The sequence below is a fragment of the Lagenorhynchus albirostris genome, chromosome 11 (genome assembly GCF_949774975.1).
Source record: "Lagenorhynchus albirostris chromosome 11, mLagAlb1.1, whole genome shotgun sequence".
NCBI lineage: Eukaryota > Metazoa > Chordata > Mammalia > Artiodactyla > Delphinidae > Lagenorhynchus > Lagenorhynchus albirostris.
This window is the reverse complement of record NC_083105.1, coordinates 56,808,058-56,823,201: the sequence shown is the minus strand read 5'-3', so window position 1 is coordinate 56,823,201 and position 15,144 is coordinate 56,808,058. Positions and strand designations below refer to the sequence as shown.

General features: G+C 39.6%; 1 long non-coding RNA gene across 2 annotated transcripts in view; it reads right to left on the bottom strand.

Annotated features, from left to right (window-relative positions):
- Nucleotides 1-1,307, bottom strand: part of LOC132528919 (uncharacterized) — an 88,006-nt gene extending 86,699 nt beyond the window's left edge. For both annotated transcript variants that reach the window (XR_009543337.1, XR_009543336.1), the window contains exon 1: nt 1,116-1,307. This is a non-coding gene — a long non-coding RNA (uncharacterized LOC132528919). The remainder of the gene's footprint in view (nt 1-1,115) is intronic.
- Nucleotides 1,308-15,144: the final 13,837 nt, after the last annotated feature.

Genomic DNA, 15,144 nt, shown 5'->3' with positions numbered 1-15,144 from the left:
AAACAGTTCTATTCATACAGGACCTCAGTGCAGTGCTGAAGGCCTACCAAGTGAGTGATGGGATGACTCACGGGTGCTTTCATAGACAATATGAGTCACTGTTAGACAGTAATAATTGTCCTGTCACTGTTGATAAATTTTTAAAGCCTGTCTTGAGTTTTTTTAACCTTTTTGAATGTTTCCAGAAATTCTAGCTTTCTAAGTGTGGTACAAAGGCCAACAAGGCTGGAGTGAGTAGAAGTTGGGCAATGAAGTTTACCTGCCATGACCCCTGGGCTTAATGAGCGGGTTGTCCTTCAATCTTGGGCACTGCCATGCCCCTCAGGGGCTACTGGAGTGGTAGGCGCACTGCTTAAACACAGTTCTTCTACCCAGATAAAGATGTGAACAAGCCCTTTCTACTATTTGTCACCTCTTCTTGCAAAACCCCCTCTACACACACATTCCAAACTAAGGAATCTCTATATCCTGTTTTGAAAAAAGTATTATAAATCTACTTGTAAGAAACCATGTACTGGGGACGAGGGGAAGATGGTGGAAGAGTAAGATGCAGACATCACCTTCCTCCCCACAGATACACCAGAAATACATCTACACATGGAACAACTGCTACAGAACACCTACTGAACGCTGGCAGAAGACCTCAGACCTCCCAAAAGGCAAGAAACTCCCCACGTACCTGGGTAGGGCAAAAGAAAAAACAGAGACAAAAGAATAGGGACTGGACCTGCACCAGTGGGAGGGAGCTGTGAAGGAGGAACTGTTTCCCCACACTAGGAAGCCCCTTCGCGGGCGGAGACTGCGGGTGGCGGAGGGGGGGAACTTCCGAGCCACGGAGGAGAGCACAGCAACAAGGGTGCAGAGGGAAAAGCGGGGAGAATCCCGCACAGGGGAACGGTGCCGACCGGCACTCACCAGCCCGAGAGGCTTGTCTGCTCACCCGCTGGGGCAGGCGGGGCTGCCAGCTGAGGCTCGGGCTTCGGTTGGAGCTCCGGGAGAGGACTGGGGTTGGCTGCGTGAACACAGCCTGCAAGGGGTTAGTGCGCCACGGCTAGCCGGGAGGGAGTCCGGGGAAAAGTCTGGACCTGCCGAAGAGGCAAGAGACCTTTTCTTACCTCTTTGTTATCTGGTGCGCGAGGAGAGGGGATTAAAAGCGCTGCTTAAAGGAGCTCCAGAGACGGGCGCGAGCCAGGGCTGAAAGCGCGGACCCCAGAGACGGGCAGGAGACGCTAAGGCTGCTGCTGCCGCCGCCAAGAAGCCTGTGTGCGAGCACAGGTCACTACCCACACTTCCTTTCCGGGGAGCCTGTGCAGCCCGCCACTGCCGGTTTCCCGGGATCCAGGGACAACTTCCCCGTGAGAACGCACGGCGCGCCTCACGCTGGTGCAACGTCATGACGGCCTCTGCCGCCGCAGGCCCGCCCCACAATCCGTGCCCCTCCCTCCCCCGGGCCTGAGTGAGCCAGAGTCCCGGAAGCAGCTGCGCCTTTAACCCCGTCCTGTCTGAGCAAAAAAGAGACGCCCTCCGGCGACCTAAATGCAGAGACTGGGCCAAATCCAAAGCTGAGCCCCTGGGAGCTGTGAGAACAAAGAAGAGAAAGGGAACTCTCTCCCACCAGTCTCAGAAGCAGCGGATTAAAGTTCCACAATCAACTTGATATACCCTGCATCTGTGGAATACATGAATAGACTACGAATCATCCCAAATTAAGGAGGTGGACTTTGAGAGCAAGATTTATGATTTTTTTCCCGATTTCCTCTTTTTGTGAGTGTGTATGTGTATGGGCCTGTGTGAGATTTTGTCTGTATAGCTTTGCTTCCACCATTTGTCCTAAGGTCCTATCTGTCCGTTTTTTAAAAAAAAATTTTTTTCTTAATAATTATTTTTTAATTTAATAACTTTATTAAATTTTACTCTATTTTATTTTACTTTATCTTCTTTTCTTTCTTTTTTCCTTCCTTCCTCCCACCGTCCCTCCCTCCCTCCCACCTTCCTTTCGTTCTTTCTTTCCTTCTTTTCTTCTTTTTCCTTCCTTCCTTCCTTTCTTTCTTTTTCTTTCTTTCTTCCTACTTATACTAATTCTTTCTTTCTACTTTTCCTCCCTTTTATTCTGAGCCGTGTGGATGAAAGGCTCTTGGTGCTACAGCCGCGAGTCAGCGCTGTGCCTCTGAGGTGGGAGAGCCAACTTCAGGACACTGGTCCACAGGAGACCTCTCAGCTCCACATAATATCAAACGGCGAAAATCTCCCAGAGATCTCCATCTCAACGACAGCACCCAACTTCACTCAACGACCAGCAAGCTACATTGCTGGACACCCTATGCCAAAAAACTAGCAAAACAGGAACACAACCCACCTATTAGCAGAGAGGCTGGCTAAAATCATAATAAGTCCACAGACACCCCAAAACACACCACCAGACGTGGACCTGCCCACCAGAGAGAAAAGATCCACCTCATCCACCAGAACACAAGCACTAGTCCCCTCTGCCATGAAACCTACACAACCCACTGAACCAAACTTAGCCACTGGGGACAGACACCAAAAACAAAGGGAACTACGAACCTGCAGCCTGCAAAAAGGAGACCCCAAACACAGTAAGATAAGCAAAATAAGAAGACAGAAAAACACACCGCAGATGAAGGAGCAAGATAAAAACCCACCAGACCTAACAAGTGAAGAGGAAATAGGCAGTCTACCTGAAAAAAGAATTCAGAATAATGATAGTAAAGATGATCCAAAATCTTGGAAATAGAATAGACAAAATGCAAGAAACATTTAACAAGGACCTAGAAGAACTAAAGATGCAAAAAACAATGATGAACAACACAATAAATGAAATGAAAAATACTCTAGATAGGATCAATAGCAGAATAATTGAGACAGAAGAACGGATAAGTGACCTGGAAGACAAAATAGTGGAAATAACTACTGCAGAGCAAAATAAAGAAAAAAGAATGAAAAGAACTGAGGACAGTCTCAGAGACCTCTGGAACAACATTAAACACACCAACATTCGAATTATAGGGGTTCCAGAAGAAGAAGAGAAAAAGAAAGGGACTGAGAAAATATTTGAAGACATTATAGTTGAAAACTTCCCTAATATGGGAAAGGAAATAGTTAATCAAGTCCAGGAAGCACAGAGAGTCCCATACAGGGTAAATCCAAGGAGAAATACACCAAGACACATATTAATCAAACTGTCAAAAATTAAATACAAAGAAAGCATATTAAAAGCAGCAAGGGAAAAACAACAAATAACACACAAGGGAATCCCCATAAGGTTAACAGCTGCTTTTTTAGCAGAAACGCTGTAAGCCAGAAGGGAATGGCAGGACACATTTAAAGTGATGAAGGAGAAAAACCTGCAACCAAGATTACTCTACCCAGCAAGGATCTCATTCAGATTTGATGGAGAAATTAAAACCTTTACAGACAAGCAAAATTTGAGAGAGTTCAGCACCACCAAACCAGCTTTACAACAAATGCTAAAGGAACTGCTCTAGGCAAGAAACACAAGAGAAGGAGAAGACCTACAATAACGAACCCAAAACAATTAAGAAATTGGGAATAGGAACATACATATCGATAATTACCTTAAATGTAAATGGACTAAATGCTCCCACCAAAAGACACAGATTGGCTGAGTGGACACAAAAACAAGACCTATATATATGCTGTCTACAAGAGACCCACTTCAGACCTAGAGACACATACAGACTGAAAGTAAGGGGATGGAAAAAGATATTCCATGCAAATGGAAACCAAAAGAAAGCTGGAGTAGCAATTCTCATATCAGACAAAATAGACTTTAAAATAAAGACTATTACAAGAGACAAAGAAGGACACTACATAATGATCAAGGGATAGATCCAAGGTGAAGATATAACAATTATAATATTTATGCACCTCAATAGAAGCACCTCAATACATAAGGCAAATACTAACAGCCATAAAAGAGGAAATCGTCAGTAACACTTTCATAGTAGGGGACTTTAATACCCCACTTTCATCAATGGACAGATCATCCAAAATGAAAATAAATAAGGAAACACAAGCTTTAACTGATACATTAAACAAGATGGACTTAATTGATATTTATAAGACACTCCATCCAAAAACAACAGAATACACATTCTTCTCAAGTGCTCATGGAACATTTTTCAGGACAGATCATATCTTGGGTCACAAGTCAAGTCTTGGTAAATTTAAGAAAACTGAAACGGTATCAAGTATCTTTTCCAAACATAACGCTATGAGACTAGATATCAATTACAGGAAAATATCGGTAAAAAATACAAACACATGGAGGCTAAACAATACCTACTTAATAATGAAGTTATCACTGAAGAAATCAAAGAGAAAATAAAAAAATACTTAGAAACAAATGACAATGGAGACACGACAACCCAAAACCTACAGGATACAACAAAAGCAGTTCTAAGAGGGAAGTTTATAGCAATACAAGCCCACCTTAAGAAACAGGAAACATCTCGAATAAACAACCTAACCTTGCACCTAAAGCAATTAGAGAAAGAAGAACAAAAAAACCCCAAAGTTAGCAAAAGGAAAGAAATCATAAAGATCAGATCAGAAATAAATGAAAAAGAAATGAAGGAAACTATAGCAAAGATCAATAAAACTAAAAGCTGGTTCTCTGAGAAGATAAACAAAATTGATAAACCATTAGCCAGACTCATCAAGAAAAACAGGGAGAAGACTCAAATCAATAGAATTACAAATGAAAAAGGAGAAGTAACAACTGACACTGCAAAAATACAAAAGATCATGTGAGATTACTACAAGCAACTCTATGCTAATAAAATGGACAACCTGGAAGAAATGGACAAAAACTTAGAAAGGCACAACCTGCCAAGACTGAATCAGGAAGAAATAGAAAATATGAACAGACAAATCACAAGCACTGAAATTGAAACTGTGATTAAAAATCTTCCAACAAACAAAAGGCCAGGACCTGATGGCTTCACAGGCGAATTCTATCAAACATTTAGAGAAGAGCTAACACCTATCCTTCTCACACTCTTCCAAAATATAGCAGAAGGAGGAACACTCCCAAATTCATTCTACAAGGCCACCATCACCCTGTTACCAAAACCAGACTAGGATGTCACAAAGAAAGAAAACTACAGGCCAATATCACTGATGAACATAGATGCAAGAATCCTCAACAAAACACTAGCAAACAGAATCCAACAGCACATTAAAAGGTTCATACACCATGATCAAGTGGGGTTTATTCCAGGAATGCAAGGATTCTTCAATATATGCAAATCAATCAATGTGATAAACCATATTAACAAATTGAAGGAGAAAAACCATATGATCATCTCAATAGATGCAGAGAAAGCTTTGACAAAATTCAACACCCATTTATGATAAAAACCCTGCAGAAAGTAGGCATAGAGGGAATGTTCCTCAACATAATAAAGGCCATATATGACAAGCCCACAACCAACATCGTCCTCAATGGTGAAAAACTGAAGGCATTTCCACTAAGATCGGGAACAAGACAAGGTTGCCCACTCTCACCGCTCTTATTCAACTTAGTTTTGGAAGTTTTAGCCACAGCAATCAGAGAAGAAAAGGAAATAAAAGGAATCCAAATTGGAAAAGAAGAAGTAAAGCTGTCACTGTTTGCAGATGACATGATACTATACACAGAGAATCCTAAAGATGCTACCAGAAAATTACTAGAGCTAATCAATGAATTTGGTTAAGCAGCAGGATACAAAATTAATGCACAGAAATCTCTGGCATTCCTATACACTAAGGATGAAAAATCTGAAAGTGAAATCAAGAAAACACTCCCATTTACCATTGCAACAAAAAGAATAAAATATCTAGGAATAAACCTACCTAAGGAGACAAAAGACCCGTATGCAGAAAATTATAAGACACTGATGAAAGAAATTAAAGATGATACAAATAGATGGAGAGATATACCATGTTCTTGGATTGGAAGAATCAACATTGTAAAAATGACTCTACTACCCAAAGCAATCTACAGATTCAATGCAATCCCTATCAAACTACCACTGGCATTTTTCACAGAACTAGAACAAAAAATTTCACAATTTGTATGGAAACACAAAAGACCCCAAATAGCCAAAGCAATCTTGAGAATGAAAAATGAGGCTGGAGGAATCAGGCTCCCTGACTTCAGACTATACTAAAAAGCTACAGTAATCAAGACGGTATGGCACTGGCACAAAAACAGAAAGATAGATCAATGGAACAGGATAAAAAGCCCAGAGATAAACCCACGCACATACGGTCACCTCATCTTTGATAAAGGAGGCAGGAATGTACAGTGGAGAAAGGACAGCCTCTTCAATAAGTGGTGCTGGGAAAACTGGACAGGTACATGTAAAACTATGAGATTAGATCACTCCCAATCACCATACACAAAAATAAGCTCAAAATGGATTAAAGACCTAAATGTAAGGCCAGAAACTATCAAACTCTTCGACGAAAACATAGGCAGAACACTCTCTGACATAAATCACAGCAAGGTCCTTTTTGACCCACCTCCTAGAGAAATGGAAATAAAAACAAAAATAAACAAATGGGACCTAATGAAACTTCAAAGCTTTTGCACAGCAAAGGAAACCATAAACAAGACCAAAAGACAACCCTCAGAATGGGAGAAAATATTTGCAAATGAAGCAACTGACAAAGGATTAACTTCCAAAATTTACATGTACCTCAATAACAGAGAAAAAACAACCCAATCCAAAAATGGGCAGAAGACTTAAATAGACATTTCTCCATAGTAGATATGCAGACTGTCAACAAACACATGAAAGAATGCTCAACATCATTAATCATTAGAGAAATGCAAATCAAAACTACAATGAGATATCATCTCACACCAGTCAGAATGGCCATCATCACAAAATCTAGAAACAATAAATGCTGGAGAGGGTATGGAGAAGAGGGCACACTCTTGCACTGCTGGTGGGACTATGAATTGGTACAGCCACTATGGAGAACAGTATGGAGGTTCCTTAAAAAACTACAAATAGAACTACCATATGACCCAGCAATCCCACTACTGGGCATATACCCTGAGAAAACCATAATTCAAAAAGAGTCATGTACCAAAATGTTCATTGCAGCTCTATTTACAATAGCCCGTAGATGGAAACAACCTAGTGCCCATCATCAGATGAATGGATAAAGAAGATGTGGCACATATATACAATGGAATATTACTCAGCCATAAAAAGAAACGAAATTGAGCTATTTGTAATGAGGTGGATAGACCTAGAGTCTGTCATACAGAGTGAAGTAAGTCAGAAAGAGAAAGACAAATACCGTATGCTAACACATATATAAGAAATTTAAGGGAAAAAAATGTCATGAAGAACCTAGGGGTAAGACAGGAATAAAGACACAGACCTACTAGAGAATGGACTTGAGGATATGGGGAGGGGGAAGGGTGAGCTGTGACAAAGCGAGAGAGAGGCATGGACATATATACACTACCAAACGTAAGGTAGATAGCTAGTGGGAAGCAGCCGCATAGCACAGGGAGATCAGCTCGGTGCTTTGTGACCGCCTGGAGGAGTGGGATAGGGAGGATGGGAGGGAGGGAGACGCAAGAGGGAAGAGATATGGGAACATATATATATGTATAACTGATTCACTTTGTTATAAAGCAGAAACTAACACACCATTGTAAAGCAATTATACCCCAATAAAGATGTTAAAAAAAAAAAACCACACACACAAAGTCTCTGTATATATATCTATATATATATAAAAAAGAAAGAAACCATATACTGGACTCCATAAATTACGAAAACAAAAGACTCGTTTTTGAATCTGATTTCTCCTTTCTTCATTTTAAATGGGTTTGAACAGAAGTGGTAAAACTCTTGAAACAGCATCTGAGAAATATAATCTTCAATATGTCACTGATCAAAGGGGCCCACGAACATGTCCTCAAAGACTTCTCTACAATATTTAGGGCCAAATACCTGTGCTTAGTATAGTCATTCTTTACTTAGGAATGGAATTTGAGGAATATCTCTCACAGACTAAAATTTAATAATTTTAATCCTGTTCTCTTGAAATAGGATTAAAAATAAAGACCCCTCATAATGTATCAAGCATAGTTTGAAATTTTTATTTTATGCTATTGAAATTAAAACATCCACACTTTCATATTATTTTCAGTTCCCAACTCATCATGTCATTTTTCCCTCCTTCTTCACACAAACGAACAGCCTTTAATCTTTGTTCTCAAATTTAGTCCTTGGATGTCTTTTTTTTTCCCCTTTTATTGAAGCTATTGCTTTGAAAACATTGAATAAATCTGACATTTAAACTCCTCCAATATACTGTCATATATATTTCCTCTGCCAGAAGCCAAGAGGCTTATGTTAAAATATAGCTTGAGGTGTAGAAATCATTGCTAAGAAAAGTAAGTCATTTCTTTTCCTTTGCAAGAAACAGTTGGCCTAGATCTAAAAGGACTATGCAAGCTCTTTTTATTTTCTTCTCTACAATTTTTGAACCTGTTTGATATGAAGGAGCCTCAGAAAGGATGACCCATTAACCCCTTTTTCTAAGACAAAGGTCATTGTTTCAGTAGCCCAGAGAGTTGAGGATCACAGGCTGAATTCTGCTTGAATAGACTCCATTTGGGCAAGTTTTAAGTGTCCCTTATAGTCAGTTCGGGGTTATATAGCATCATAAAAATCCTACAGCTATAGGGGCTTTATAGATTATCTAGTGTGCCTGATTTTAGAGGTGAGAAAAGGAAAATAGGGAGAAATTAAAGGGATAGCTTAAGGTCATGAAGTCATTTGGGGTAGAACCAGGACTAAAATCTAGGCAATTCTACTCTCAGTTTGGAGTTTGTTCCATTATGTAATGTTTTGCAAGGGACACAAACGAAAATCCTTAGTATCCTCATCCAGAGATTTGATTGTGGATGTGGTATGTGGGCAATTAAGTAGCAGATCCCTCGCCAGCAGTAGGCAGCCTGGTAGAGGGAAGCTAGCAGTGAGGGCACTGTGGGAATCCCGGAAACTGCTTGGGGAGAAGAAAGTCGGATTTCCTTCCCCATCCAGCTTGGCTACAGTATCCACAAGCGACTCTTTATTTATTTATTTATTTTCATTATAAAGAAAACTTTACTGAAGAACAGCAAAGAAAACCATAAAAAATAGAGAGACATGCCATTATTATTGTAGCCGGCTCAATACTCTAAAAAGTCAATGCTTCTAGCAAATTAATCTCTCAGCCGAAAGACTCCCCAAAGCCTCCATACTTTGTGAAGTGGTGTCTAGCTCATTAACGAACACAAGCGACTTTAGCTCCTAGGAGACGCTTCCCCTAAAAAAGGGCTGGAGATGGAAAGCTTCATGGGAGCCCAGAGTTTCTGCTGTTGTGTGGAAGGACAGCAGGGTCAGCCTGACTGGGAATCCATCCTGGCAGCAAACACAGGGACGGCTAGTCCCTGAGATTCTTGTTTTAGTACAACAGAGATGGAGGCAGAGAGTGGCCAAAACAACAACAGTAGAGCAGACATGGGAGCAGTTGCCCCAGGGACAACCTCAGCACAGAGGAGTTCAGCAGGTTTGCCAAGTTTACAGAGCAGATGGAATCTAAGCCTCAGCAGTCTGGGTCTGAAGTCTGCACCCTGCCTCTCCAGCTAACTCTCCAGGACAAAATGTCAGGACAATGGGGGACTGGAGCAACAAAAATGGAGCAGAACTTTCAGACAGCTGAAAAGGAAGAAGCAAGAGTTGCCGAATTCCTCTGCAGACTGCGCAGGTCGTGGGTCGGCTGCCTTTTGTCACTTGCCAGGTAGTAGACACTTTTGGCTCTGTGGGCTGTCTGTTCTCTATCACAGCTACTTTTATAATGCAAAAGCAGCCATAGACAGTACAGAGATGAATGGGTGTGGCTCTTTTCCAATAACTTTATTTATAGAAACAGGCAACAAATAGGAATCTGTCAACCTCAGAAAATAGATCCTTGTGGCTTCAGTGGTGAGAAATGGAGAAAAGGAAACAAGAGACTTCAAAAGAAATCAAGTTGTGTTTATCTTGCAGGGCTGTTCTGAGATTTAAAGGAGTTCCTACATGGAAAATGCTCAGAAAAGTCCCTGGCATCTAGTAAGTGCTAAATAAAATGACCACTGTTTGTTTTGTTGCTATTGTTGATCATATATATATATATTGGGATGGTAGTAGCTGCACTCACATAAGTGCCTACAGGACAATCTGATATTTTCCAGGACAAAGTAGGAAAGGTCAGAAGCTACCACAGCCCATATTTACTCTCTCCTTAGACCCATTACTAGAAGTATTTCACATTCAAAATTATCAAACCCCCTACCCAATTCTATTTAAGTTCGACATCAAGAAAAATTTTCCTGTTGGCAGAAGTAATGAAAAGAGGGTTTCTGAGAGGAAGTAGGAACTAGTCAGTACACAGACCCAACTGACAATTTTGATAATTTGCTGTGTGTCTGAAATAGCTCCAAAGTTGACATGTTACATGCTAAATTGAAATGCATTTGTTCAGAAAAGTTCATTCTGTCAGAAGACAGTTATTCTCTCTATTGCTAAGTTATTCAATATAAGGAATAGATTAATTACCTAACTGACTAGCTCTCCTTAGAGGAAAGCATAGCTTGAACATTCATTCAACAAACATTATGTATGCCATCTATATGCCTTCTGTTGTTCTAGATGCTGGGGAGGAAACAGTGAACAAAGTAAAAAAATAAATCTCTGACCTGACATATTTTACATTCTGACCATATCAAAAATAATAATATGCTCCACAAAATACCTTAGTGAGTATCTATTCAATGGAAAAAGATTAATGGAAGGAAAAGAATAAAGGTAAATGAGCAGCTCTTGCCTTTTAAATGTCTTTTTTATTCTACCTTTTTTCTTTTCTCTTTTCGTCCTTACTTCCTGACCCTGACCATCTCCTTCATCTCCTTTTCCTCCTCTTCCCTTTCCTTATTCCCCCTCTTCATTTGTTCGTTCCTCTTTTCTTTCTTTCTTCTTGAACTGTTAATGTTTCTTTCAGAGTCGGCAGTTGCAGTAGCTTGAACGTCGTTTTTTAAGTTAACGTTTTCCAATTCCTTATTGAGGAAATGATTTTTATTTTTATCCGAAGAGCTTCAAAACAGTTCCCACCCTTTTTTACTCTGCTTTAAAGGCAAAGTAGCAAGTTTACTCCAAGAACTTCTATCTTATTTTCTAATAGACTTTTCTTCCAAAAACGTCTTTTCTGAGTGAAATTCCTCAGATCAAAGTTCACTGTGTCTTTTAGCTCAGTTGAGTCCTCTTTCTTTGTATGCGTGATCCTGCTTAAAACTGTCAGTCTCAGACTTTAAATTCCAAGTGTTACATTTTTTTGGGGGGGGGGGGTGCCTAACTGCAAATATAGCAGGAATTATCTAATGGTTTCAGCCGCCTTAATGAGGAATGAGTAGTTTGATTAGGTGATCTTTAAATTAAGGTCACTGCAGGATAAAATACTTTATTAGTGGAATTTGTGACATCTGTTTTTTTTAGAGGACTGTCTACCGAGTCACACAACCTGGGTTCAAGTCCCAGATCTACCTTGTACAAGGTAGATGTGTGTGACTTTGAGCAATTCATTACAATTCTTGGAATCTCAATGTCCTCATCTGTAAACAGTCATCACAATATCTATCCCATGGATTAGCTGAGAAATAATGCATGTATGACACTTTGTTCTGTATAGGGTAGAAGTGCTCAATAAATGAACACTTGTGATAACAGTGGTATTTACAGTTTGTTCCATATTCTCAATGCCTAAAGCCATCTCACCATATAAGTGACTCATAAGACCCAAACGGATATACTCTACCGAACTGGCTCAAGAATGCCAGCACTATCTTTATGTCTTTTTCTTCTTTATTCTGGTTTTTCTTTTGCAGTCTAATTAAAAAAATCATTCCAGAGGTACTCTTCCGCAGGGCTAGGAGTAAGATGCCAACAAGAAAGTACATTTGCAAGATGCAGGAGTTAAAAATCTCTTATTAGGTTCACCCTGGAGGCATTATCTGTTTATTTTGGTATTTACCTCAGAGACCAATTCCCAAATAACAAGGTTATATGGTAATCCAAGTAGTAAGTAGTTGCATATTTTTACCAGAAACATCATGTCTCCCAAAACTTACTTTGGTTGAATAGTCAAATTTCCAATTCACAATGACTTCATCCAATCTTATTGTAAAGAACTGGCAGGACAGACACGGAGGATGAATTAAATTTTACAGTCTACCACATGGAAGAAATGTTTGAGCTGCCTCAGAATTAATCTAAACACACCCCAGGAAACCTGAAAGGCTTTCCGGGTATTTCTGTAGATTTCTAAGACCTTAGTAACAATGGACTGATTTCGTAGACAACTGAGAACTGAGTGACAATCTCGAAGAAAGACCAAGTAGTTCTATTTTCCTCCTCTACTTTTCCAGATGCATAAGCTAAAATGCATAAGCCCAGTTTTAAGCAGGACTAAAGAAATCACAAATTTTTTAACAAAAGAAAAATACATTGTGGCCAAAAAGAATCTCCCTCTGGAAGTTTAATTACCATGTCTATATTGGCTGAGAATAAAATGTTTGGGAAACTGGGTCAATATGGCAGCAGAAGCTGGTTAACCATGCCTCAAAGAATTTCAACATCTACGATAATGTAGCTGTAATTACCAACACCGACCTAAACCACAGTTCAGTTTGAAAATCTCTATAACTATTTTGTATTTTGGGTGATGAGAGACAATTTAGAAATATTTTTATATCTGGCACAGAGTAGTATTGATCTGAAAGATAAAATAAATATAGGTTCCAAGTCCTATGCAACCCTCATTGACACATATTTTGTTTGGCATAGTGTCTCGGACCAACACCTTCACTTATAGATGGGAACTGAAACCAGAGAGGGAATGCAGACTGTCAGAGCTCATTATTTATAGTTAGTAACTCCAGGATGGAATTCTGAGCACTTCTTATTTACTATTTTATTTTTCAAAAAGCTTCTTTTGTAAGAAAAACTCAAAACAGATATATAACATTTTGATATTATCTTCTCGGAGAAACATCTTCAATGTTCACCTTTTTTTTAAAAAAAAAAATTGTGGTAAGAACACTTAACACGAGATCTAGCCTCAACAAATTTGTGTACAGTACAGTATTGTCAATTGTAGACATTTATGTTGTACAACAGATCTCTAAAATGTATTCATCTTTCGTAACTGAGACGTCATACCCAGTGAGCCACAACTTCCCGTTTTCCCTTCCCCGAAGCCCCTGATAACCACCATTCTATTCTCTGCTCTTATGAGTCTGACTATTTTAGATTCTTCATGTAAGTAGTATCATGTAGTATTTGCCCTTCTGTGACTGGCTTGTTTCACTTAGCATAAAGTTCTCCAGGTTCATCCATGTTGTCACAGATGACAGGATTTCCTTCTTGTAAGGCTGGATGATATATCTGTACACACACACACACACACACACATCATATCTTATTCATCCATTGACAGAAATGTAGGCTGTTTCCATATCTTAGCTGTTGTGAATAATGCATCGAGGTGCAGATATCTTTTCAAGATACTGATTTCATTTTCTTCTGAAATACACATACAAGTGAGATTGCTCGAAGGCTTCTGGGAAGATGGCGGAAGAGTAAGACACGGAGATCACCTTCCTCCCCACAGATACACCAGAAATACATCTACACGTGGAACAACTCCTACAGAACACCTACTGAACGCTGGCAGAAGACCTCAGACCTCCCAAAACGCAAGAAAACCCCACACACACCCGCACCTGGGTAGGGCAAAAGAAAAAAGAAACAACAGAGACAAAAGAATAGGGACGGGACCTGCAAAAAGGAGACCCCAAACACAGTAAGATAAGCAAAATGAGAAGACAGAAAAACACACCGCAGATGAAGGAGCAAGATAAAAACCCACCAGACCTAACAAGTGAAGAGGAAATAGGCAGTCTACCTGAAAAAAGAATTCAGAATAATGATAGTAAAGATAACCCAAAATCTTGGAAATAGAATAGACAAAATGCAAGGAACATTTAAAAGGACCTAGAAGAACTAAAGATGAAACAAACAACGATGAACAACACAATAAATGAAATGAAAAATACTCTAGATGGGATCAATAGTAGAATAACTGAGGCAGAAGAACGGTAAGTGACCTGGAAGATAAAATAGTGGAAATAACTACTGCAGAGCAGAATAAAGAAAAAAGAATGAAAAGAACTGAGGACAGTCTCAGAGACCTCTGGAACAACATTAAAAGCACCAACATTTGAATTATAGGGGTTCCAGAAGAAGAAGAGAAAAAGAAAGGGACTGAGAAAATATTTGAAGAGATTATAGTTGAAAACTTCCCTAATATGGGAAAGGAAATAGTTAATCAAGTCCAGGAAGCACAGAGAGTCCCATAAAGGGTAAATCCAAGGAGAAATACGCCAAGACACATATTAATCAAACTGTTAAAAATTATATACAAAGAAAGCATATTAAAAACAGCAAGGGAAAAACAACAAATAACACACAAGGGAATCCCCATAAGGTTAACAGCTGCTTTTTTAGCAGAAACGCTGTAAGCCAGAAGGGAATGGCAGGACACATTTAAAGTGATGAAGGAGAAAAACCTGCAACCAAGATTACTCTACCCAGCAAGGATCTCATTCAGATTTGATGGAGAAATTAAAACCTTTACAGACAAGCAAAATTTGAGAGAGTTCAGCACCACCAAACCAGCTTTACAACAAATGCTAAAGGAACTGCTCTAGGCAAGAAACACAAGAGAAGGAGAAGACCTACAATAACGAACCCAAAACAATTAAGAAATTGGGAATAGGAACATACATATCGATAATTACCTTAAATGTAAATGGACTAAATGCTCCCACCAAAAGACACAGATTGGCTGAATGGATGCAAAAACAAGACCCATATATATGCTGTCTACAAGAGACCCACTTCAGACCTAGAGACACATACAGACTGAAAGTAAGGGGATGGAAAAAGATATTCCATGCAAATGGAAACCAAAAGAAAGCTGGAGTAGCAATTCTCATATCACACAAAACAG